This window comes from Macaca mulatta, chromosome 9, assembly GCF_049350105.2.
Source record: "Macaca mulatta isolate MMU2019108-1 chromosome 9, T2T-MMU8v2.0, whole genome shotgun sequence".
Taxonomy (NCBI): Eukaryota; Metazoa; Chordata; class Mammalia; order Primates; family Cercopithecidae; genus Macaca; species Macaca mulatta.
In genome coordinates, this window is record NC_133414.1 from 38626986 (window position 1) to 38652575 (window position 25590).

Below are 25590 nucleotides of genomic sequence, written 5' to 3' on the forward strand. Positions count from 1 at the left end.
GGTCAGAAACAGCTGCTGCCCAGATCGCAAACGTGCTCTGGCAGCACAGATCGCAAACGCGCTCCGGTACCCCGGGTTAGAGTCAGCTGCTCCGATTGCAACTGCCCTCCAGCAGCACAGATCGCAAGCGTGCTCCGGTAACCCGGGTCAGAGTCAGCCGCTGCCCAGATCACAAATGCGCTCCAGTAGCTCAGATGGCAAGCGCGCTCTGGTAACCCGGGTCAGAGTCAGCCGCTGCCCAGATCGCAAACGCGCTCCGGCAGCTCAGATCGCAAGCACGCTCTGGTAACCCGGGTCAGAGTCAGCCGCTGCCCAGATCGCAAACGCGCTCCGGCAGCACAGATCGCAAGCGCGCTCTGGTAACCCGGGTCAGAGTCAGCCGCTCGGATAAAAATCAGACGAGAGCCAGGGGACGTCTCCCACTGGTCTCCGATGGCCGTCCTATAGCACGTCCACCAGGACTGCGCCAGCTTCAGTTTCAGACCTTGCGAGTCACAGATTCAGGTTCAGAACAGACACAGACAGACAAACGGAGACGAGCCGGCTCACCTATCAGTAGATCGATCATAGTAGATCCGTTGACCAGGGGTCTGGTGGGCTTGGGGAATCCTGGACGAGCTCCCAGATGTTATGCCCAGACCGTTTGTTCCCCAAAGAAGACCACCAGAGTCCAGAGTCAAAGCCAAGCGGCAAGGATCTTTACTACAAGTTCGAACTTGGTCCCTCCATTCCACAGCATACAAGAGGGCCCCGAACAATGTGAGTGCTTGCTTTTTATAGCCCGATGTAAACAGGATATGTAAAGTTACAGGGGAACAAGGTAATTCTCTCGGTTACAACATTACAATTGGTTAATATTATACATTTAGCATTTTTTAGTGGTTCCTGCTGCTTCCTTATCGGAGATTTCCCAGGTGGTGTTTTTCTGAAGTTTGAAAGAAATATGGAGGAATGTGTTTGTGCTGGGCTCAGGAAGTTGGGAGATATATGGGGGATGTGTCTCATTCCTTTCAGCACCACCACACCTGGTTATTTTTTGTATTTTTTAGTAGAGATAGGGTTTTACCATGTTGGTCAGGCTGGTCTTGAACTCCTGACCTTAGTGATGCCCCCATCTCAGCTTCCCAAAGTGCTGGCATTAAGGGCATGAGCCACCATACCTGGCCTTTATTTTCTTATTATAATCTCAGATAAGCAGTTAAATGGAAATAAGAGAAAATGAGCTATTTCTATATACAAATAGGCCTTGATTTTTTTAACTTTCTAACTAAACTAATTTATTTGGAAGCACATTATATTTACATTTTCATCCATGTTTAGAATTAAACACTTTGACTGGCTATCCTTGCATACAAAAGGAGTCCAGGAAAAAAATTTCCAAAACAAAAAATGGAAAGTAAGATCCTAAATCAATCAATTTATTTTAAAAGTCTCTAAGAACCTGGAAATGCTCTTAGGTAGACTGAAGAGTCACAAGTCTCATACTCATGTGTCAGTAGCCACAACCCTACTTTGTCCCTTCTGTAGTCATCTGTCCCCTTGATGTGGGATTAAATGAAGCCTGGACCACTCAGGGGTAAGCCATTTTCAGATAATGGGGCTTACTTTGTCAAAGTTGTGATGCAGAACACACAAAATCCTGGCTCCTGGTGAGACTTAAGTGATGTGCCAGTGGCTAATGCTTAACAACTCACTTGATGATCTATGAATATTAATGTTAGGCCATTCACTTGTAGATTTCAGACAGGGAATATTTTAGAACCTTTTTTTCCCTAATTCATGCCTTATGAGATAAAATGTGCTTGAGAACACTGTTTTAAATTACCAGCACCCCTTCTACTCAAGTGCTACATGCAGAAAGAGAAGTCAAGTCATTCCCAGCATTGCAATGCAGTATTCTCCAATAGCAGCAAAGTTTCCAGGCTAGCTCACAGGGGCTAGCCTAGTGGAAATATTAACAAATTGCTGAATAACTCTCGTATATGGATGCAATTTCATCCACTGAGACCATGTACAATGCCTGGGAGCATAGAGATGCTCAGACCATTGCCCTCTGAGGACTTGTTTTGAATGAGAGGAAACAAAGCTTCCACAGTGGATCGGATTCTCTTTGTTCTTGGCCTAAGATGTAGATTATAAGTGCCCAGCCTTCCTATTTCTCCTGGTACCTGTGCAAGCTGATGGCTCACAGCAGGTGGGGCACACATTCAGTGGCCTTGTTAGTCTAGCTTTAGAAGTCCATAAGATAAAAGGCAAAGTTTGAGTTCCCAAATAATTCATAATAAACAGCATATATTTTAACAACCTTTTTGACTGTCTTTTTCCCAACAAAAGACATTTTCTCATCTATTGTTTAAAATAAAATTCCACAGGCTCTGCTTTCACCTGCAGTATTTTATCTATCCTGAGTCTCAGGACACTGTCGATGGAATTAATGTATAATGTGTTAAGGCCTGTGTGACTTTCTGTTGTTTACTTTGGGGGAAAGGATGCCAGGCACATATGCAATGTCTCAGTGCTAATACTCTATGATGGATTAACTCAAAGCATTGGGAGATGACTCATATTATTGTAGCATGCTTTCCGTTATTGAAGGTGGAGGGTGGGTGGTGGTAGAATGTGATTCTACAGAAAAGGTCCACGTCTTCAGAATGTTCTCCTGGCACTTTTTATTTTGAGGCAAATGTGCTCAGTTTTTGTTCTCATTCTGTCTTTTGAGTTCTGATACCCAGCAGGATTTTCACATGTGTTTATGTTGAAATTAAACCAATGCAAAAATTTTTACCCGATATGTTGCTAATTCCTGAGCCTATTCTATTTACAGTTTTTTCCTCCTGTATAACCCATATCTTATTAAATGTCTTTTCTTCTTCTAGATTGTTTTCAATAGCAGCTCAATTTTAGTTTTATTCAGTCTCAATTTTAGAAAAACCCTGAGATTAGCCAAATATTTGAACATTGTTAGGTATTAATCAGTTTAATCAGAAAAAAAGATATAGGAACACTTCCTACAGTTCCAGAAGAGTGAGCTGTACTAGCTGAGGGTTATTTAATAACAAGTAGTATTTCATCAAAGCTTACATATGTGGACACTAATGATGAGTCATCACCAGAGGAAGATGAAAAATCTGCAGTCTGTATTTGTGTTGATGCCACATTTCAGGGCAAAGGTTTTGCATCCAGACCATGCACTCTACCATCCTAAATCCATGGGTGCTGTGCCAGTGGCTGTTTTCATACCAAAAATGGAGGGAGAAAATGGGCTAACTCCTGGGCTCTCTGACTGCAGTCAGGCCAAGGACGAGGGAACCAGCATCTGTTCACTAGGGTGAGGATTTAAAGCATCTTCTGAGTTTTCAAATCCTACCAAGAAAAGCTTCAGAGGCAGACGTTGAGTCTCTGTGAACTCCATCCTGTCTTTGAATGACTGGGCTCCTCAGCAGGTCTACAGATGTCTAGTTCTTTGTGGGGTGGTGGTAACTCTTGACATTTATTGTCCAGATCTGATCTGCAGCACTTAGAATGCCTCCAGCCTATGGAGATGGAGTATACATCATGCATGTTCACTGTACATGCTACACCACTTCTCAAGCCTCAACCTCTATCAAAGGGCTTTTGGGAATGGCCCAAGATGGGAGTAACCTCTCTTTTCAGCTGCATCAAATTCTTACACCACGTTCTTTTGTTTTTTTCCTCATAATACAAGGCCAAGCACATCTGCAAAAAAGACATTGCTGGAGGAGGTGCAAGAGCTGGAAACCAAGTTTCCTGTCCTGGGAAAAGCAGTGGTGTGGAAGAGCAGTGGAAAGAGGTAGGGAGCTTCATCCCAATACCTACAGAAAACAAATTCTCCCAGTCCCTTTCTCTGTTTTTCTATTTATACATTTTTTTTCGCATATTGGTTTTCTATAGAAGCACAACATGCTCAGTTTTAAGCATTTTTGGTTATACTCAAATTTAAGTTGCACTCTTTCAGTGGCCACATGAAGTCTGACTTTCTGGGTCACTGGGTCTGTCTCTAGGTAAGAATGGGGGTTTTATTGGGTTTAGAGGTGAGCAAAACTATCCATGTGCCAAAAAATTGATGTCATAGCATTATTATCTTAAGGTGGAAAGGTGTAGGTTTAGCAATATTGTTGGGGAAACCAGCCCCACAGCACCCAGCCCCACACCACCCAGTGGGTACCCCCAGTTTGGTGGAGACCAAGGAGTTAGAAAGAGACAGAATAAGCATTTAAAAGGTGGGTCCAGGGGACCGGAGCATCAGAGGCTTGCTCACTGCCCAAAGCTCTCGGGCTCCACCCAATTTATTGCTTTACAAGATCTTTGTTCTTAGGGCAGATGGGAGGGGTTGGAAGGGATGAGGAAAAGGATTAATCAGTGAAGGAGAACTCAATAAGATGCATAGCAGAGGTGGCTTCTGTGAATTTCCTTGAGCAAAGGCATGTGTCTAAACTACTTAGGATCTTTGACTTATCGGGACTGAAATGGATGGGAGTGGGTTTCAGGAGGAGCCAAGATGTTTGATTGTACTCCACTGCCTCAAGGGAGTGTTACCTCCCTGAGCAACCTGTGGAATGTCGCTGAGTGGTTATGCTCTCGGGGCATAAAGACATGAAGGCAATAAGGAGACTTTTCTCCTGAGAGGCCGCCCATGGTTCCCCATGGGTATCTCACACAGGGGAGACCAACTCATCTGACACCCCAGAAACTCTCTTTCCCACAAGTCTTCCACAGAGGAGTTAAATCCAAGCCTTTGAATTTCAGACTCAATTATTGTATCCAAGGATGAGTATCACACATGAAGGTTTGCATGTGAAATAATTCATGTTATTATTCATTTAAATCTTGTTAATCCCACTTCAGCATATCTAGGTGAGGGAGTTGTTTTTAATTAACTAATATTTCTGCTGGGGTTGAGAAGGATCGTGTGAACTTTGGAACAATATTGCTTCTTGCATTCCTAATTGCTTATGAACATCAGCCTGCCTGCCTTCCCTGCACGTAACAGCTAGGCCTGTGCATAATTTTTGTTTCATCACATATGTTAAGACTGTCTTAGAGTGTACTCTGTTAATATTTCTATACCACCAAGAAAAATTTTCCTGGCCTTGAGAAAAATTTTCAGAATACTAAAAAGCCATTGCTGTATTAAGGATATGGAATGTCTAGAATATTTTGGATATCATTCTATAAATGCTTAGAAGGAAATCTGTAAGTAACTTCTAATGAAACACATATCTAGAAGTAAAATATTTATAGAGATTTCCACTTTGTGTAGGGTTTTATATTTTATTTCTACCACATTTTAACACAATAAAGAAAGCTTTTTTTGTTAAAGAGAATCCAAAAATTTTGAGAGGCTTTAGAAATATAATTTCAAATAAATATTTTAGGAAGGAGATTATGACATATAGTTGAAGTTGTAGATTTTTGATTACATTAAGTACACTTATTAAGCATTCATTTTATAGCACCTACGCTAGTCACTAAAAAATTATCAGTCTTAGCTGGGCGTGGTAGTGCATGCCTGTAATCCCAGATACTAGGGAGGCTGAGACAGGAGAATCACTTGAACCTGAGAGGTGGAGGTTGCAGTGAGCCGAGATTATGCCATTGCACTCCAGCCTGGGAGGCAGAGTGAGACCCTATCTCCAAAAAAAAAAAAAAAAAAAAAAAAAAAAAAAAAAAAAAAAAAAAAATTACCAGTCAACAACACAAAAAGCACTGTATTCAATAAAATTAAAATTGTCAATATGTGGGGATACCGGTCTGATTTTACTGCAAGTGTATATACAACTGCTACATGTGAGTGAGGCATGCACAGGATTGTTCTATATTTCACTTGGCTTAAGCACATGGCTCAGAACCTACTAGAGTTTTAAGGACCTACAACATTCTTTGGGACCTGAAAAAAATATTTATAGGCTCCAAAAATTGGGGAGCAGGAAACCTTTGCATAATAAAACTAAGAAACACTTAAAACACTGTAAAATGAATATCAGTTGTAATAACTGTTAAGCTTAGGAAGCACAATGAGTTTATCATATTTAGAAACAATTCACAGGCTTTCTTATATCTCAAGAGTTCTCAGGTATACACAATTGCTGAGCAAGCATAAGCAATTTCTAAGTAAAATGAGAATTTCAGAGTGCCCCAAGTTCTAAAACTCCTTGAAAATATTATACAAGAAAACATTACATAAGGCTGAAATCGGGTGTTGGCTTGCTGGGCTCTTATCAGAAGACTCTGGAAAGAAACTTCTTCCATGCATGTTTATGCTGTTAGAAGAATCTATTGCCTTTCTTGCGTTTATAGAACTGAGGTAACCATTCCTTACTGGATGTCAACTCCAGGACAGGGGACACCTTTATATCCTAGAGGCTTTTATAAGGACTTTGTATTTGTCCCTACATCTTCAAGCCAGCAAAAATGAGTTGAATCCTTCTCATACTTAGAATTTCTCTGACTTCCCATTCTGCTGCATGTCTCTTATTTTCTGTTCTGCCACATCTTCCACTGGCTTTGTACCTTCCCCTTCTGCTTTTGAAGGCTCATGTGATTACATTGGGTCTGCCCAGATAACGCAGGATAAAATCCTTATTTTAAAGTCAGCTGACCAGTAACCTTAATTCAATCTGCAAAGTCCTTTCACAGCAGAACTTACATACAATTACAGTGTTTTATTAAATTACCTCGGGATAGGGAACTGGGGGTTTCTTGAGAATTCTGCCTACCCCAAGAAGATATTCTGGGCTCCTCTCTTTTATATAGAGTGTTGTTTCTTCCTCATATTTTAAAATTCCTCCTCTTAGGTCCTTAATCATTGAAAATACTTATCTTATAATCTTTATTTGCATTGTTATTTTATAAGACCCTTGGAGGGCAGTCTAAATGTTTGTGTCTGTTAATTTGTGATCATAGGGATTGGTTCCCTTCATGTTTCCTTATGTCTGATTGTAAATTTATTTCAGCCTGGGTTGAGGTTTTGTGTTTACTCTACCATTTGACTCCTTATGTTAATTTAATGTTTGGGACTAATCAAACCAGGCACATAGTGTAAATTCAAGCCCAAAATCTATTTGAAAGCAAACCTGTTTACATTATTATAGCACACTCTGTACCTCCTCTCCAGAGCATAGAGCAAACTGGACAAGCTTTATTATTGTCTCCCAATGTCGTGGTTTGGGGTTTGTGATTTCTGTGCATGTGTGTTTTTTTGTTTGTTTGTTTTTGTTGTTAAACGTTCTACCCTTCTGCTGAATGTGTACCCCTTTGAAAGTTTCAGCCATATGAACAGGGTCTCATCAGTTTCAAACTTTCATTTATTAGAAGCCTGAAATCTTTGTGTTTGGAACATTCAAACCAAAGTCCATACATTATTGAGACAGGATAACTTCTCTAAGGCAGCCTCTTTGAGCTTTAAGTTTTAAGGTATCCATTTTATTTCTGACCTCTAAAGATTTTTCTTAGTTTCTTAGGGACTCAGGTATTCATTTTAGGTAATTTTAATTAGGATAGTTTTTAGGTTGTCTAGTTTTTCTTTTTACCAGAAACAGAAATTCTTTCAGTGATTTATTTTTCAAACCAAGTTTTATGACCTCTACAACTACAACTCCACTCATGTCAGGAATGACTTTCACATTGCCAAGTCAGTAAATATTTTGTCTTGATCTTAGGCCACATTTCATCAAAAACGTTTTCATTGAGATATTCCTGTTAGAAACACTTTTTGCTTTAATATTCTAATATTTTTGCTTTTGTAACAGTGTGCTTAGCTTGGCTTTCCTATTTTTTCTTCTTTTACTTCACTTTAATCTTTTCAGGACTACATGTGCAGGTCTGTTATACAGGTAAATTAGTGTCATGGTAGTTTGTTATACAGATCATTTTATTCCCCTGGTATTAAGCCTATTACCCATTCATTTTTTTTTTCTGATCTTCTCTCTTATCCTACCCCACCTTCCACCTTCTGATAGGTTCAAGTGTTTGTTGTTCCCCTCTATGGGTCTATGTATTAACGTTTAGCTCCCACGTATATGTTAGAACATGTGGTATTTGGCTTTCAGTTTCTGCATTGGGTTCTTAAGTGTAACAGTCTCCAGTTCCATCCCTGTTTCTGCAAAGGACATAATTTCATTCTTTTTATGGCTGCATAGTATTTCATGGTCTTACTATTCTGATAATTTTTAGTTTTCCCATAGCTTTGTTGTATCCTAAATTGTATAAAAATTCCTTGGACGTTTGCTTTTCTCACTCCACAATTTTTATCAGATTTTAATACTTAAAATATTTTTTCTCCAATATGACAATGGCTACTGAAGTGATCTCCCTGACTCTACTCCTCTGTTGTCTTTCAAGGAATTGCCCACCCTGCAGTCAAAGTGATTTTCTTTTTGAGATAAAGTTTCACTTTTTTTTTTCTTTTTTTTTTTTTGAGATGGAGTTTTGCTCTTGTTGCCCAGGCTGGAGTGCAATGGTGTGATCTCGGCTCACCACAACCTCCACCTCCTCGGTTCAAGTGATTCTCCTGCCTCAGCCTCCTGAGTGGCTGTGATTACAGGGATGTACCACCATGCTTGGCTAATTCTGTATTTTTAGTAGAGATGGGGTTTCACCATGTTGGCCAGTCTGGTCTTGAATTCCTGACCTCAGGTGATCCACCTGCCACAACCTCCCAAAGTGCTGGGATTATAGGCATGAGCCTCCGTATCTGACCCAAAGTAATATTATTGATACAGGAGCTATGTAGAAAGAAATAATTTAAGCATATAATGAGGGATAAAGAGTCATTGACAGAGCTTCCCTTCTAATAAAAAGCAGCCCAGAAAATTATTTCTTTTTTCTAACAAAGAGCAGCCTGAAAAATTGAGCTGCAGACATAGATAAACATACTGGAAGCTTGCATGGGGCAATGCTGGCAACTATGCCAAGAGAAAAATGCTACCTGGGGGCCACACATAGTCAACATGGAGGTTCCATCTTCCCTTTTGTTACCATGTTTATAGGAACATAGAAATGGGCAACATGTCACAGCTTAGGCAGATAACCTGCCTGCATAATAAAAGATTAAAATGGAGCTACCAGAGATTCACCTTCTATGCAAATAGCACACCTGGTCTAACCAGTTTTTTATGTCCTATTCAAATCAGACACTGCCTCCTCGCCAGCTGATCTTTAAAACCCTCTGTATTTTGCCATAGACAGGCAACCCATTTTTCCAGGACAACTCTTTGCAGCAGACAGGTATTCTCTTTCTTTTGACCTCCACTCTCAACCTCACTCTTTGTGTGTCTGCATCCTAGTTTTACATGGCCATAAGATAAGGAACCATGGGTGTTGGGTAAGTATAGCAGTGGACCCCAAATCTCTACTTTTATTTTGAGGTCTTTGCTCCTCAATTTTAAATTGTAAAATCAAACTTAAAACTGGGTATCTGATGGCCAGTTAAGAGGCTGGGTATCTGATGGCCAGTTAAGAGATGGCCAGTTGTGCTCACTACCATTCTCAAGATGCAGGTGAGGTGACAGGCTTGCTGTGGAATGCTGAGCAAATCCCCCAGTGCCCTCAGGATGCTGGGAATGTTGGTTCTGTTTTGAACGGATTAACTTTCACAAAGAACCTTGCCGTCCTGTGGGACTGGAGGAGATCCAGAGGCAGTTCCTGGCCAAGGCTACACCCCAATGTTACCCAAAGGCTTCTGGATGTACTCTTCCAGCCTCTTACTGCTCATTAGGCATCAGCAACACAATCTCCAAGGTTTTTTCATCAATTTTTTTTCTTTCCTCTCCATGACCACCATGTCTCCTGTCCCCTCTTTGTATACAATGCTGCAAGAATTTTTACAGTTAAAGGAAATAATCATATCAGGCAAGATCAGCAATTCCACAGTAACTGGGCATATAGCTTAAGAGATTGCCATTTTTGTGATTTTTCTAGGAACAGAGGGTCTCCCCTCCCCTACCCAGTGAACATCTTTTTCTCTATCCTTTGTCTGGAAAGTACACGATATTTCAAGACCTACAGTGCCACCCAGTGGAATAGGAATCCTCTCCAACTGATACCTTGTCAGGCCTTTGCTGGAACACTGTATTTTCCCAATACTATTCCCTTTTTGCACCCCTCAACTATAAACCAAGCTTTATGCCCCATCCATGAATGGGAAAACTCAACAATGAGGAGGAAAATGTCTCCCAAAACCAAATTTTGTGTCAATAATTTCCCTTCAACAGAAAAACTGCCATTTGGTCACTACATGTTTTAAAGGCACCTGTTCTACTTCCTGTTACAACAATACTTAAATAATAAGGGGATTTCATGTAGTAAGGATGCTAACCAGAACCACTGCCTAAGAATATATACTTTAATCTGGGGTATAATAACAGCATATAGAGCTCAACTCAGTACTCTCACTCCATTAAGGGGCCTTGCCCACATACAACTATTACATAGTCTGTCCTGAGAGCCATCTATTGGGAAGCCACAGAGATCACAGAAGTCTAGAAAATCAAAGGGAAATCGCCAACAGAGGACTAAAGTTGAATTGGTAAGTGTGACTAATCCCATTGCTTAGTTCCCCCGGATCCATGTCTGAGGGTGATGTCTGCATCCACTTTAATGGATGCTGGGGCTCAGGGAATCAAGGAAAGAAACAGTTGAAAGGATACCCCCATTGGCACCTCCTTTACCCTGGATGATTCCAAAAGAAAGGAAGGACACTAGGCCGGGTGCAGTGACTCACACCTGTAATCCCAGCACTTTGGGAGGCCAAGGCAGGTGGATCATGAGGTCAGGAGATCCAGACCATCCTGGCTAACACAGTGAAACCCCATCTCTACTAAAAATACAAAAAAATTAGTCAGGCATAATGGTGGGGGCCTATAGTCCCAGCTACTAGGGAAGCTGAGGCAGGAGAATGGTGTGAACCTCAGAGGCAGAGCTTGTAGTGAGTCGAGATCACGCCACTGCACTCCAGCCTGGGTGAGCCATCTCAAAAAAAAAAAAAAAAAAAAAAAAAAAAGAAAAACAAAAACAAAACAAGAAAAAGAAAGAAAGGAAGGAGACTAAAGGGATACCTTTTTCTCACTTCTCTTTTTAGATGGGTAACAGACTATCTTCAGCCTGTACTCCTCTGGAGTGCATTATGAAGCATTGGGACTCCTATGACCCCAGGACTTTGAAGAAAAAGTGGCTAATTTTCTTTTGCACAAAGGTATGCCCTTCTTATTAGCTTGAACTGACCTGACTTTGGAGGGAAGCCTTGATTTTAATACTATCCAAAAATTAGATCTTTGTAGACGAGAGAGCAAATGGGTCAAGGTTTTCTATGTACAGGTTTTCTTTGCCCTGTGAGACAACCTAGACCTTTGCAAACATTGCACAATTGACCCAGCTCTTTTAGCAGTTATATCAGGGAGGCACAAAGGAAATAGTTCTCCAAAACTAGAAAGGCAACTTCTAGGAGAACCATCTGAGGGAGCAATCTAGTGTCCTAGCCCCTTCTGTTCCCCTTATTCAGGTCCTCCTCTAACCACACCATAGGCTCTTCCACTTCCACCATATCCAAAACTTCCCACTCCTCCAGCTTTGCTCTTAATCATATGGGAAATGTCCAATGAAGGTGATGCCACTAGCGTTCAAGTTCCCTTCTCATTTCAGGACCTTAGGCAAATAAAGGGAAACTTAGGCCAATTTTCTGATGACCCTGATAGCTATATAGAAGCCTTCCAAAATTTATCTCAGGTGTTTGACCTCTTGTGGAGGGACGTTATGCTGCTCCTAAGCCAAGCTCAAATGCTGCTGAAAAACAGGCAGCTCTACCGACATCAGAGGAATTAAAGATGAGCAACATGTCTCTTCTAGTAGGCCAAAAAGCAAAAGAGAAAATAGGTAAGGACAAAAAAGGGGAAAACACCATTCCCAATAAAAGAGGAAATAACTCCTGACAACCCTCATTAGAACCCCAATGACTTCACAGATAAATGGAAAAGAAAACACTTTTTATTGTGCATATTGGAAGGCCTGTGAAGAATTAGTGCCAAACCTCTTAGTTACTCTAAAATGTCCATGACAGACAAAAATCCACATGAGAATCCCACAACCTTTATGGCAAGGCTGAGAGAAGCACTAATAAAACATACCTCCATATCACCTGAAACAGTTGAGGGACAGCTAATTTTAAAAGACATGTTTATTACACAGGAAGCTCCTAATATTAGAAGGAAACTACAGAAGGAGGCTACAGGACCAGAGACCACCTTGGAAAATCTCTTGAGGATGGCCACCTTGGTATTTTATAGTAGGAACCAGGAGGATGTCCAGGAGAAAGAGAGGAAACACAGAGAAGGACAGGGGCTGTAGTAACTGCTTTACACACATGCAAGATCCAGGATCCCTGAGGTGCATCTGCTATTTGCTACCAATGTGACAAGTCAGGGCACTTTAAGAAAGATTGCCCAGGGAGCAAGAAGCAGCCATCTTGACCCTGTCCAGCACATGGCAGTGACCACTGGAAATCAAACTGCCTCCAGAGATGGAGGTCACCATGTCCAAAACTGGTTTCACCAATGGTCCAGCAGGACTGATGAGTCCCTGGGATCAGACCCCCAGCTCCAGTGGTTCGAACTGCCATTATTGCTCAGGAACCCTGGTGATTCTGGAAATTGAAGGAAGGAGGATGAATTTCTTTCTGGACACTGGAGCCAGTTTTTTACTTCTCTCTAATCCAGGCCTCCCCTCTTTCTGTAGCATAACCATGATATTCATCTCAGGAAAGATTCTAACCTGATATTTTTCTCAACCGCTTAGTTGTAGTTTGGGAGATCTATTATTTACACATATCTTCTTAATCATGCCTAAAATCCCACTCCTTTATTAGGTAGAGATATTTTAACTCACATGGGGTCAGCATTCTTATAGCCCCAGAACAAACTCTTTGTTTCCCCCTGGTGGAAACTAATATCAATTCAGAAGTGTGGGCAATTCATGGAAGAATAGGTCAAGTTATAAGCACTAGGCCAGTCCAGATTCACCTTATGGATCCCAGTTTTTTGAGGGGTTTAGGCGATAGTTAGGACAATATTCCCTAAAGCCAGATGCTAGGAAAGGGCAAGAAGCCATTATTAATAACCTGAAAATGCAGGGCCTCATCAAACCCTGTAACAGCCCTGCAATACAACTGTCCCAAGGAACACACCTTCTTTGGGTCATTCTTTCCAAGGCTTTACTGTGGCTTTACCCTTCAAAGTTAGGGCTGAACCCTTTTGAAATGCTATATGGATGGTCTTTTCTTACAAATGATTTTATTTTAAGGAAAGAGACCTCTTAGTTGGCTTAGCATATAACCCCCTAGCTCACTTTCAACAAGGATTAACACACCTTAGACAGAGAAATCCACCTACATAATAAAAGATTAGGGTGGGAGTTATCAAAGATTTGTGTTCTATGCAAAGGGCACACCTGGTCTAACCAGTTTTTTACACCCTATATAAGTCAGACACCACCCCCTCACCATCTTATCTATAAAACTCCAGCATTTCACAACAGACCACCAGTCAATTTTTCCAGACACCTGTCTGCAACAGAGAGCTATTATCTTTCTTTTGCATGTTAAACTTCTGCTCTCAACCTCACTTTTTGTGTGTCCATGTCCTTGTTTTCCATAGCTGTGAGACAATGAAACTCGAGTGTTACTCCAGACATCGAAGCTATTTTATTATGAAAGCATACTTCTGATTATGCAGTCTCCTGCTTAAATTTTTTAAATGGCTTTCCATTAGAATGAAATTTAAAAGTCCTTTATGCCCTGAAAGCCTACACCAATTGACTCCTAGCTTCATCTGTATCTTATTTCTTTTCTTACTTTACCATAATGACTGTATCAGCTAGGTTGATTGTTGCATAAGCCACAGAAGTAAATTCTGTGCAATTTAAGCAAAAAGGGGGAATATATTACCTATTTCTGCTTGTTGCACAGAATTAAGTGCAATGCCTGTCTCGTAATTCTGGAAGGACAGAAATAAGCTTAGTTTTAAGAGTTAGATGAACAAGAATTAACTAATAGGCTTCATTTTACTACCATTGGACTAACATAGGTCTGACCATTTTCTGCCCTTTTGAGTACATGTTTAAAGTTTAAACACCCAAGAGAAACTATTATTGTCTTGGCATGGGTCACATGTTCAGCCATGGGCCAAAAGGGTATGAAATATGGGAGGCACAATTCACTGATAGAAAATATAATGCTATTTGGGAAAGAATATAATGCTATTTGAAAGGAATTCTGAGTAAGTAAAAACAACAGAAATTGTTTCTAAGGATTTCTTATTAGTCGATGCGTCACTTTTGCAGAGATACCTGCTCTAAACTGTTAATCTCAGTGGTCATCTTTTAAAATTCTGTCAAAGCACATTTCAACTTTTTGTTGGGAACAGACCCCCCAAAATTTGGCCATAAACTGGTCCCAAAACTGGTCATAAACAAAATCTCTGCAGTACTGTGACATGTTCATGATAGCCATGATGCCCATGCTGGAAGGTTGTAGGTTTACTGGAATGAGGGCAAGGAACACCTGGCCCACCCAGGGCAGAAAACTGCTTAAAGGCATTCTTAAACCACAAACAATAGCATGAGAGATCTGTGCCTTAAGGACATGCTCCTGCTGCAGATAGCTAGCCAAACTCATCCCTTTATTTTGGCCCATCCCTTTGTTTCCCATAAAGAATACTTTTAGTTAATCTATAATCTATAGAAACAATGCTTATCACTGGCTTTCTGTTAATAAATATGTGAGTAAATCTCTGTTTGAGGCTTTGAGCTCTGAAGGCTATGAGACACCCAATTTCCCACACCACACCTCTATGTTTCTGTGTTTGTGTGTCTTTAATTCCTCTAGCGCTGCTGGGTTAGGGTGTCCGTGAGCTGGTCTCAGCAACTTTTCATGATAACATTAATATGTGTATGATTTTATAATCTCTATTTCCTTCACTTTAAGTTTCATAAAGGCAAGAATGACATCTATTTAGTTTTTTTTTTGTAGTATTATTACATCTATTATTTTATCTGGACATAAAAGGCACACATGATTTATATAATACTGTAAAATAAAGTAAATTATGCAAAATTTTACTGATGTAGTCAATTAAATGACGTTAAAATATTTAAGAGAATTTTATAATGGAATAGAAAAATGTGTTAAAAATAAAAAGAACTGAAAATTCTGTATTTGGTATATAGGCAATTATATAGAAGAAAACAAAACCACAGACTATGCACTAAAATGCTTGAAAAATACTTTATCACTTTTTCATTTATGAAGCTTAGTTTTGATAGACACAAAATTCTTGGCTGGCTTTTATAAGGTTCCACGCTAAAAGCAGGAGGACCCCAATCCCTCTGGTTTGTAAGGTTTTTGCTGAGAAATTAGCTGTTAGTCTGACAGGTTTTTTTTTTTTAATATATATAGGTTACCTGATACTCTGTCTCACAGCTCTTAAAATTCTCTCTTTCACATTGACTTTTTTCAGACAAACAAGTGCTGGGGGAATTTGCCACTTCCAAACCAACACTACAAGAAATGCTAAAGGGAGTTCTAAATTTTAAAACAAAAGCTTGCTATACAGCAAAATAGAACCTCTTTAAAGCATAAAACTAACAGGGCCTATAAAATAATAACACAATGAAAAATACAAAGTGTCTAAGTAACAACAGGATTAATTGAATAGTACCTCACATCTTAAGATTAACATTGAATGTAAATGGCCTAAATGCTCCAAGTGAAAGATTATAGAATGACAGAATGTATAAAAATCCACCAACCACATATTCGCTGTCTTTAAGAGAGTCACCTAACACATAAGGACTCATGAAACTTAAGGTAAAAAGGTGGAAAATGATATTCCACGAAAATGAAAACTAAAAGCAAGCAGGAGTAGCGATTCTTATATCAAACAAAAAAAACCTTAAAGCTACAAAGCTTTGTTGCTGTACAGTCTGTATCCTTTTTAATATTTAAAAAAAGACAAAGAAGGATACTATATAATGATAAAAGGATTAATCCAACAGGAAGATCAGTTTCCTTTTTTGTCTTAAAAAAAGACAAAGAAGAATACTATATAATGATAAAGGATTAGTCCAACAAGAAAATATTACAATCCCAAATTTATGGGCATCTAACACTGGAGCTCCCAGATTTATAAAACAATTCTTATTAATGAGAAGTGACAACATACTAGCAGCCCTCACTCATTCTTCTTCTTCTTTTTTTTTTTTTTTTTTTTTTTTTTTTTTTTTTTTTTTTGAGACAGAGTCTCGCTCTGTCGCCCAGGCTGGAGTGCAGTGGCCGGATCTCAGCTCACTGCAAGCTCCGCCTCCTGGGTTTACGCCATTCTCCTGCCTCAGCCTCCCGAGTAGCTGGGACTACAGGTGCCTGCCACCTCGCCTGGCTATTTTTTTGTATTTTTTAGTAGAAACGGGGTTTCACTGTGTTAGCCAGGATGGTCTTGATCTTCTCACCTCGTGATCTGCCCATCTCGGCCTCCCAAAGTGCTGGGATTACAGGCTTGAGCCACCGCGCCCAGCCCCTCACTCACTCTTGGTACCTTCTTGGCCTCCGGGTCCATTCTGGCTATGCTTGAGGAACCCTTCAGCCTGCCACTGCACTATGAGCCCTCTCTGGGGCTGGCCAAGGCGAGCTGGCTCCCTCTGCTTGCAAGGAGCTGTGGAGGGAGAGGCACTGGCAGGAGTCGGGGCTGCATGTGGCACTTGTGGGCTGGTGCAGGTTCTGGGTGGGTAGGGGCTCTGGGTGCCCTGCATTCGGTGTGGCCGGCCGGTGCCTGCTGGGCTTGATTGGGGGCAAGCTCCCTCTGGGCTGCCAGAGTTCTTGGGCTAGGTGCCACAGTCTGGTGGTGAGTACCATTGAGAGGTAAAGCCAGCTGGGCTTCTGGGTCTAGTGGGGACCTGGAGAACTTTTCTGTCTAGCTAAAGGTTTGTAAATGCACCAATCAGCACTCTGTGTCTAGCTAAAGGTTTCTAAATTCACCAATCAACACTCTGTGTCTAGCTAATCTGGTGGGGGACTTGGAGAACTTTTGTGTCTAGCTAAAGGATTATAAACACACCAATCAGCATTCTGTGTCTAGCTAAAGGATTGTAAATGCACAAATCAACACTCTATCAGAACGAACCAATCAACTCTCTGTAAAATGGATCAGTCAGCGCTCTGTAAAATGGACCAATCAGCTCTCTCTAAAATGGACCAATCAGCAGGATATGGGTGGGGACAGTTAAGGGAATAAAAGCAGGCCACCTGAGCCAACAGGGGCAACCAGCTCAGGTCCCTTTCCATGCTGTGAAAGCTTTGTTCTTTCACTCTTTGCAATAAATCTTGCTGCTGCTCACTCTTTAGGTCCATGCCGCCTTTATGAGCTGTAATACTCAAGGTGAAGGTCTGCAGCTTCACTTCTGAAGCCAGTGAGATCACGAACCAACCAGGAGGACTGAACAACTCCAGACGCACCACCTTTATGAGCTATAACATTCACTGTGAAGGTGTGCAGCTTAACTCCTGAAGCCAGGGAGACCACGAAACCACCGGAAGGAATGAATAACTCCAGATGCGCTGCCTTTAAGAGCTGTAACACTCACCGCAAAGGTCTGCAGCTTCACTCCTGAAGTCAGTGAGACCATGAACCCACCAGACGGAAGAAACTCCAGACACATCTGAACATCTGAAGGAACAAACTCCAGACACACCATCTTTAAGAACTGTAACACTCACTGCGAGGGTCCGTGGCTTCATTCTTGAAGTCAGCGAGACTAATAACCCACCAATTCCGGACACACTAACACCTGAGAACTCAGAAAAACAGCAACACAGTAATAATGGGGAACTTCAATACTTTACTGACAGCACTACACAAATCATCAAGACATAAAGTAAAGAAGCTATGAATTTAAATTACACTCTAGAACAAATACACCTAACAGGCATTCACAGAACGTTCTCCCAAACTGCAGAATATGCATTCTTCTCTTCAGCACATGGAAAATTCTTCAAGATATACCATATAATAGGCCACAAAAAAAAGTCTCAATAAATTTAGAGAAATCAAAATCATATCAAGAATTTTCTCAGATCACAGTGAAATAAAACTGGAAATTACCTTCAAAAGGAACCCTTAAAACTCTAAAAATAAATGAAAATTCAACAATCTTCTCTTGATTAATATTTGAGTTAAAAATTAAATCAAGATGGAAATTTAACAATTATTTAAAATGAACAATAATAATGACACAAATTATCCAAACATCTGGGATACTGCAAAAATGGTGCTAAGAGAAAAGTTTATAGCATTAAATGCCTACACCAAAAAGTCTGAAAGAGCACAAATAGACAGCTAAGGTCACACTTCAAGAAACTAGAGAAACCAGAACAAAGTACACCCAAACAAAGCAGAAAGCAAGAAACAACAAAGATAAGAGCAGAACTGAAGGACATTGAAACAAAAAATAGAAAAGATAAATGAAACAAAAAGATATTTTTCCGAAAAGATAAAATTGAGAGCCCATTTGAAGACTAGTCAAGAAAAGAAAAGAGAAAATCTAAATAAGCTCAGTTAGAAATAAAACTGGACATATTACAATCAATAACACAAAAATTATAAAAAATTATTTAAGGCTACTATGAGCACTTTTACATGTACAGACTAGGAAATCTAGAGAAAATTGACAGGTCTTTGAAAATATACAACCCTCTTAAATCAGTAAGAAATAGAAACAATGAAGAACTCAATAACAAGCAGCAAGATGGAATTGGTAATAAAAAGAAAGTTGCCAACAACCAGAAAGGCTAAAACCAGAGGGATTCACAGCTGAATTCAATTAGACATTCAAAGAAGAATTGGTACTATTTCTACTAATACTATTCCAAAAAATAAAGAAAGAGGAAATGTTTCCTAAACTATTCTATGCAGCCAGTATCATACTAATAGCTACAGCAAAGGCTACAACAAAAACGGATATCTACAGACCAATGTCCCTGATGAACATATATGCAAAACTTCTCAACAATATACAGCTAACTGAATTGAACAGTACATCAAAAAGATAATACATCATGACAAAGTAGGTTTTATCCTAGGGATGCAGGGATGGTTTAACATATGCAAGTCAATAAATGTGATACATCTTATGAACAGAATTTTTTTAAAAGTATGACCATCTCGAAAATGCAGAAAAAGTATTTGATAAAATCCAGAATTATATTATGATAAATTTCCTCAACAAAATAGGCATAGAAGGCACTTACTTCAAACAAATAAAAGCCATTTATGACAAACCCACTGCCAACATCACACTAAATAAGAAAATTTGAAAACATTCCCCTTGAGAACTGCAACAAGACAAGGATGCCCACTTTTATCACTTATATTCAGCATAGTAGTGGAAGTCCTGGCCAGAGCAATCAAACAAGAAAAATACATAAAGGGCATCCAACCTGGGAAAGAGGAATCAAACTGTTTCTGTTCACTGGTGGTATGATCATATACTTAAAATACTCAAAAGGCTCATCTAAAAGGCCTCCAGATTTTATAAACAGATTTAGTAAAGTCTTAGGATACAAAATCAATGTACACAAATTAGTAGCACTGCTATACACCAAAAACAATGAAGCTGAGAATCAAATTAAGAACTCAATCTGTTTTACAATAGCTGCAAAAATAAATAAATGAATAAATAAATAAAATACTTAGAAATATATTTAACAAAAAAAGTAAAAGAGCTCTCTACAAGGAAAATTACAAAACACTGCTGAAAGAAATCAGCAGTGGAACATATTTCATGCTCATAGATTGTGACATGGTTAAGTTTGTGTCCTTACACTAACCTCATTTTTAATTGTAATTCCCATAATCCCCATTTGCCAAGAAAGAGACTAGGTGGAGGTAATTGGATCATGGGGGTGATTTCCCCCATGCTATTTTTGTGGTAGTAAATTCTTATAAATCTGATGGTTTTATAAGAGTTTGATAGTTCCTCCTGTGTTCATTCTCCCTCCTGCTGCCAAGTGAAGAAGGTGCCTTGCTTGCTTCCCCTTTACCTTCCACCATAATTGTAAGTTTTGTGAGTCCTCCCAAGCCCTGTGGAACTGTGAGTCAATTAAATCTCCATTATATTTTATTATATATATAAATATTTTTATATAACATATATAATATATAAATATTATATATCAATAAATAATATATATATATTTCCAGTCTTGGGCACTTCTTTACAGCATATGAAAATAGGCTAATAGATATTAAAAATTATTGTGAAAAATGACCATACTGCCCAAAGCAATCTATAGATTCAATGTAATTTTTATCAAAATACCATCATTTTTATTCACAGAACTGGAAAAAAAAACTATTCTAAATTTCATGTGGAACCCATAAAGAGCCTTCAGAGCCAAAGCCATACTAAGCAAAAACAACAAATCTGGAGTCATCACATTACCTGACTTCAAATTATACTACAAGGCTCTAGTTACCAAAGCAGCATGGTACTGGTATAAAAATAGGCATGCAGACCAACAGAACAGAATAGACAAACCCTGAAATAAAGCCAGATACAGCCAACTGATCTTTGACAAAGCACACAAGAACATAAAATGACACCCTATTCATCAAATGGTGCTTGAATAACTGTCAAGCCACATATAGAAGAATGAAACTAAATCTTCAGCTCTCACCTTATACAAAAATTAACTTCTGATGGATCAAATTCTGAAATCTGAGACTAGAAACCACATAAATTCTAGAAGATAACATCAGAAAACCTCTTCCAGACACTGGCTTAGAAAAAGAATTTATGGCTTAGATCTCATATGCAAATAAAACAAAAATAAATCAATAAATGTGACCTAATCAAACGAAAAAGCTTCTGCATAGCAAATAATAACAATCAGCCGAGTAAACAGACAACCCACAGAGACAAAAAATTTGCATGCAAACTATGCATATCAGAAAGAATTAATATCCAGTAACTACAAGCAACTCAGGCAAATTGGCCAGAGAAAAACAAATAATCCCATCAAATATGGGCAAAGGACACGAATAGAAAATTTTTTAAAGAAAATATACAAACAGCCAACAAACATGAAAAAATGCTGAACATCACTAATTATCAGAGAAATGCAAATTAGAACTACAGTGAGATACCCCCTTACTCCTGCATAAATGGGTATAATTAAAAAGTAAAAAAAAAAAAGATATTGGCATAGATGTGATAAAAATGGAACACTTTTGCACTGCTGGTGAGAATGTAAGTTAGTACAACCACTGTGGAAAGCAGTATGGGTATTCCTTAAAGAACTAAAAGTAGAACTACCATTCAATTTAGCAATCATACCTCTGGGTATCTACCACCCCACCCCCCTTAAAATATAAGTCTTAAAAAAAAAGTCGTTATATGAAAAAGACATATGAACAAGTATGTTTATAGCAGCACAATTCACAATTACAAAGATACAGAATTAACCTAAGTGCCCATCATCCAAGGAGCGGATAAAGAAAATGTGATATATATGCACCATGAAATATGACTCCCCCTTAAAATGGAGCAAAATGATGTCCTTTGCAGCAACTTAAATGGAGTTAGAGGAAATTATTCTAAGTGAAGAAACTCAATAATAAAAAAACAAATATTGTATGTTTTCGCTTATAAGGGGGAGCTAAGCTATGAGAATGCAAATGCATAAGAATAACATTAACATAAGGGACTTATATTATTCTAATATCTAGAATCTACAAGGAACTCAAATCAGCAAGAAAAAGTGAATAATTCCATCAGAAAGCACGCAAAGTTCATGAATAGACAATTATCAAAAAATGATACACAGTCAAAAACATACGAAAAATACTAAACATCACTAATTTTAACTCCAGACAGAAGGTTGGGAGGGGGTGATAATTTAAAAAACATATTGGGTACAGTGTACACTGTTCAGGTGATGCGTGCAAAAATATCTAAGAAATTAAAAACTTACCCATGAACCAAAAACCACCTGTACCCCAAAAATCATTGAAGTAAAAATAAAAATATTTAAATAAATATAAAAGGAATGGAAATATACCAATATATCAACAATATTTGTGGATGATTTTCCATGTATTTCAAATGTTTAATAATGAGTATTTGTTATTTTATAGAACATATCCAAAGAAGCAACACATAATGAGTAAAATTTTTCAGCCTCATGTAGATATAGAGCTACATAAAAAATAGTTAATGCTACCCTGAGGAGACTTAGAAACACCTGTATTCTATTGAGATGACTGAGTCTCAAGAAACTTCAATTTTCTTTTGCTCTTTCTTAGTAATGAATGCATCCATCATATGGAAATGTATCCCACGGTCTAGAAAGAAAAAGTCAATGACAAAGGTTGGAATCTTGTGTTTATTCACTAGCTGCCACAGGGAATGGGGCATTAAAGCAAATTAACAACATAAAAATGTTTGTTATGGGATATTTTTGTCTATTTATTTTAAAGTTGCTTAGATTTAAACTTTGTATTTTTTGTTTTTCTTTTATTGACACATAATGTTTTACATACGTATGGGATACATGTGAGTATTTATTACATGCAGAGAATGTGTAATGATCAAGTCAAGGTATATAGGATATCATTTTGAATATACATAATTTCTATGTGATGAGAACATTTCCATACCTCTCTTTTAGCTACTTTGTAATATAAAATATATTGTTAACACAAGTCACACTAGCCTTCCACTGGACATTAAAACTTACTTTTTTCTATGTAAGTGTGTTTTTCCCATTTGCTAGTCTCTGTTCATTTTCCTCTCCCACCCTTCCACACTTCCCAGCCTCTGGTATCTATCAGTCTATTCTCTATCTCTGTGGGACCAAGTTTTTAGCTCTTATGTATGAGTTGAGGACATGTGGTATTTGAATCCTGTGCCTGGCTTATTTCACTCAATGTAGTCACCTCCAGTTGCAAATGACTTAATTTTATTCTTTGTTATAGCTGATATTCCATTGTGTGTGTGAGTGCGTACTACATCTTCTGTATCCATTGGCTCATTGAAGAAACATTGGTTGATTTTGTGTCTTTTTGATTGTGAATAATGCTGTGATACACATGTGAGTGCATGTATCCCTTTGATATACTGATTTAGTTTCCTTTGAGTAAATACCCAATAGTGGGGTCCTGAATCATCTGGAAGTTCTATTTTTACTTTTTGGAGAAATATCTATACTGTTTCCTATACTGGTTGTACTAATTTACATTCCCATCAACAGCATATAAACATTAATTTTTATCATATTTTCAACCGTGTCTTTTATTTTTTGTCTTTTTAATCATAGCCATTCTAACTGAGGTAAGATGATGCCTCATTGTGCTTCTGATTTGCATTTCCCAGAGAATGTTCAGCATTTTTTCATGGACCTGTTTTTCATTAATGTGTCATCACTTGAGATATATCCATTCATGTCCTTTGACCACTTTTTTAATGAGTCTTTTTAATATTATTCTTGAGTTGCTTGAGTTTCTTATATATTCTAAATATTGGTTGTCAGTTGAACACTTCTCAGTATATTCTATGCAACAGTTTGTCTCTTTGGTGTTTTGATTATTTATTTTGCAGTGCAGAAGCTTTTTCATTTATGATAGTTTCAATTTTTTAATTTTGCTTTTAGTTGACTGTGGTTTTGAGGTCTTAACCAAAAAATCTTTGCCTGGACCAATGTTCTGATTTTTATAATGTTTTCTTCTTGTAGTTTTATACTTTCAGGTCTTATGTTTAAGTCATTAATCCATCTTGGGTTGACTTTTGTGTATTGTGAGAGATACAGTTTCAATCTTTTGCATATGGATAGTCAATTTTCCCAACACCATTTATTGAAGAAGGTATTCTTTTCCCAGTGTACATTCTAGCTACCTTTGTAGAAAATCATTTGGCTCTACAAACAGAAGTGTATTGCTGGGTTCTCTATTTTCTTCCATTGGTTTTGCTCAGGATTAATTTGTCTATTGTAGTTCTTTCTAGGTTTCATACAAATGATAGATTTCTGTGTTTTTTTAAATTTCTATAAAAATGATGTTATTTTGGTAGCAATTGCATTGACTCTAGATTTCTTTGGATGATGTAGTCATTTTAATGATAGTAATTTTTTCTATCCATGAGCATGAGATTTCTTTAAATTTGTTTGTGTCCTCTTCAATTTCTTTCATCAGTGTTCTGTAGTTATCTTCACAAACATTTTTCATGTCTAGGTTAAATTTACTTGTTGGTAATTTATATAGCTATTGTAAACAGGATTGCCTTCTAGCTTCATTTTTTGACTATTTTATTGTCAATGTGTTAAAAAACTACTGATTTTTGTGTGTTAATTATTTTTTTTAGATGGAGTCTTGCTCTTTCACCCAGGCTGGAGTGCAATGGCATGATCTCAGCTCACTGCAACCTCTGCCTTCTGGGTTCAAGTGATTCTCCTGCCTCAGTCTCCAGACTAGCTGGGACTACAGGTGCATGCCACCATGGGCTAGTTTTTTCACTTTTAGTAGATACAGGGTCTCACCATGTTGGCCAGGCTGTTCTTGAACTCCTGGCCTCAGGAGAGTCACCTGCCTTGGCCTCCCAAAGTGCTAGGAATTCAGGCATGAACCACAGCACCTGGCCTTGTTTGTGAGTTCTTACAGTCTTTTATTGGAGTCTTTTTTAGGTTTTTCTATATAAAAAATTATGTCATCTGCAAAGTGGACAATTTACCTTCCTTTTGCAAGTCAATTTGGATGTCTGTTTTTTTTTTTTTTTTTTTTTTTTTCTCTTGCCAGATTACTGATTAGGACTTTCATGTTCAATAAGATTTGTGAAAGTGAACGTTCTTGTTTTGTTCGATGTCTTAGAGAAAAAGCTTTCAGCTTTTGTCTGTTCAGTATATTGTTAGCTTTGGGTTTGTCACATATGACCTTTACTACTTTACAGAATGATCTTTCTATGTCTAGTTTGTTGAGAGTTTTTAATATGAAAAGATGTTAAATTTTATCAATTACTTTTTCTACATCTATTGACCTAGTTATATGGGTTTTGTCCTTCATTCTACTGAGGCAACGTATTCAGTGTATTGATGTGTATGCAAGCATCCTTGAATTTTGGTATAAATTTCACTTGATCATGGTGCATTACCTTTTGATGTGCTGTAGCATTTGGTTTGCTAACATTTTATTAAAGATTGTTGCATCTATGTTTATTACAGATATTGGCCCATAGTTTTGTGTTGTTGGTGGTGGATCCTTGTCTTGTTTGGTATTGTGTCCTCACAAAATAAGTTTGGAAGCATTCCTTTCTCTTATGTGTTTTTGAAATAGTTTGAGGAGGATTGGTGTTCATTCTTTTTTTATACATTTGGAATAATTCAGCAGTTATTCGACCTGATTTTGTCTCTTTTTTTGTTGGGAGACATTTTTTTACTGACTCAGTCTCATTATTCATTGATCACTTGAGTTTTTCTACTTCTGATTCAGTCTGGATAGGTTATGTGTTTATAGAAATTCAATCATTTCCTCTATATTTTCCTGT

The 25590-nt window shown here is 38.3% G+C and overlaps 1 long non-coding RNA gene across 1 annotated transcript in view; it reads left to right on the forward strand.

Moving 5' to 3' along the window:
- Positions 1 to 25590, forward strand: part of LOC114669916 (uncharacterized) — a 50950-nt gene that overhangs the window by 11466 nt on the left and 13894 nt on the right. Inside the window, exons 2-3 of the long non-coding RNA XR_013397794.1 lie at positions 2373 to 2436; positions 3707 to 3811. This is a non-coding gene — a long non-coding RNA (uncharacterized LOC114669916). The remainder of the gene's footprint in view (positions 1 to 2372; positions 2437 to 3706; positions 3812 to 25590) is intronic.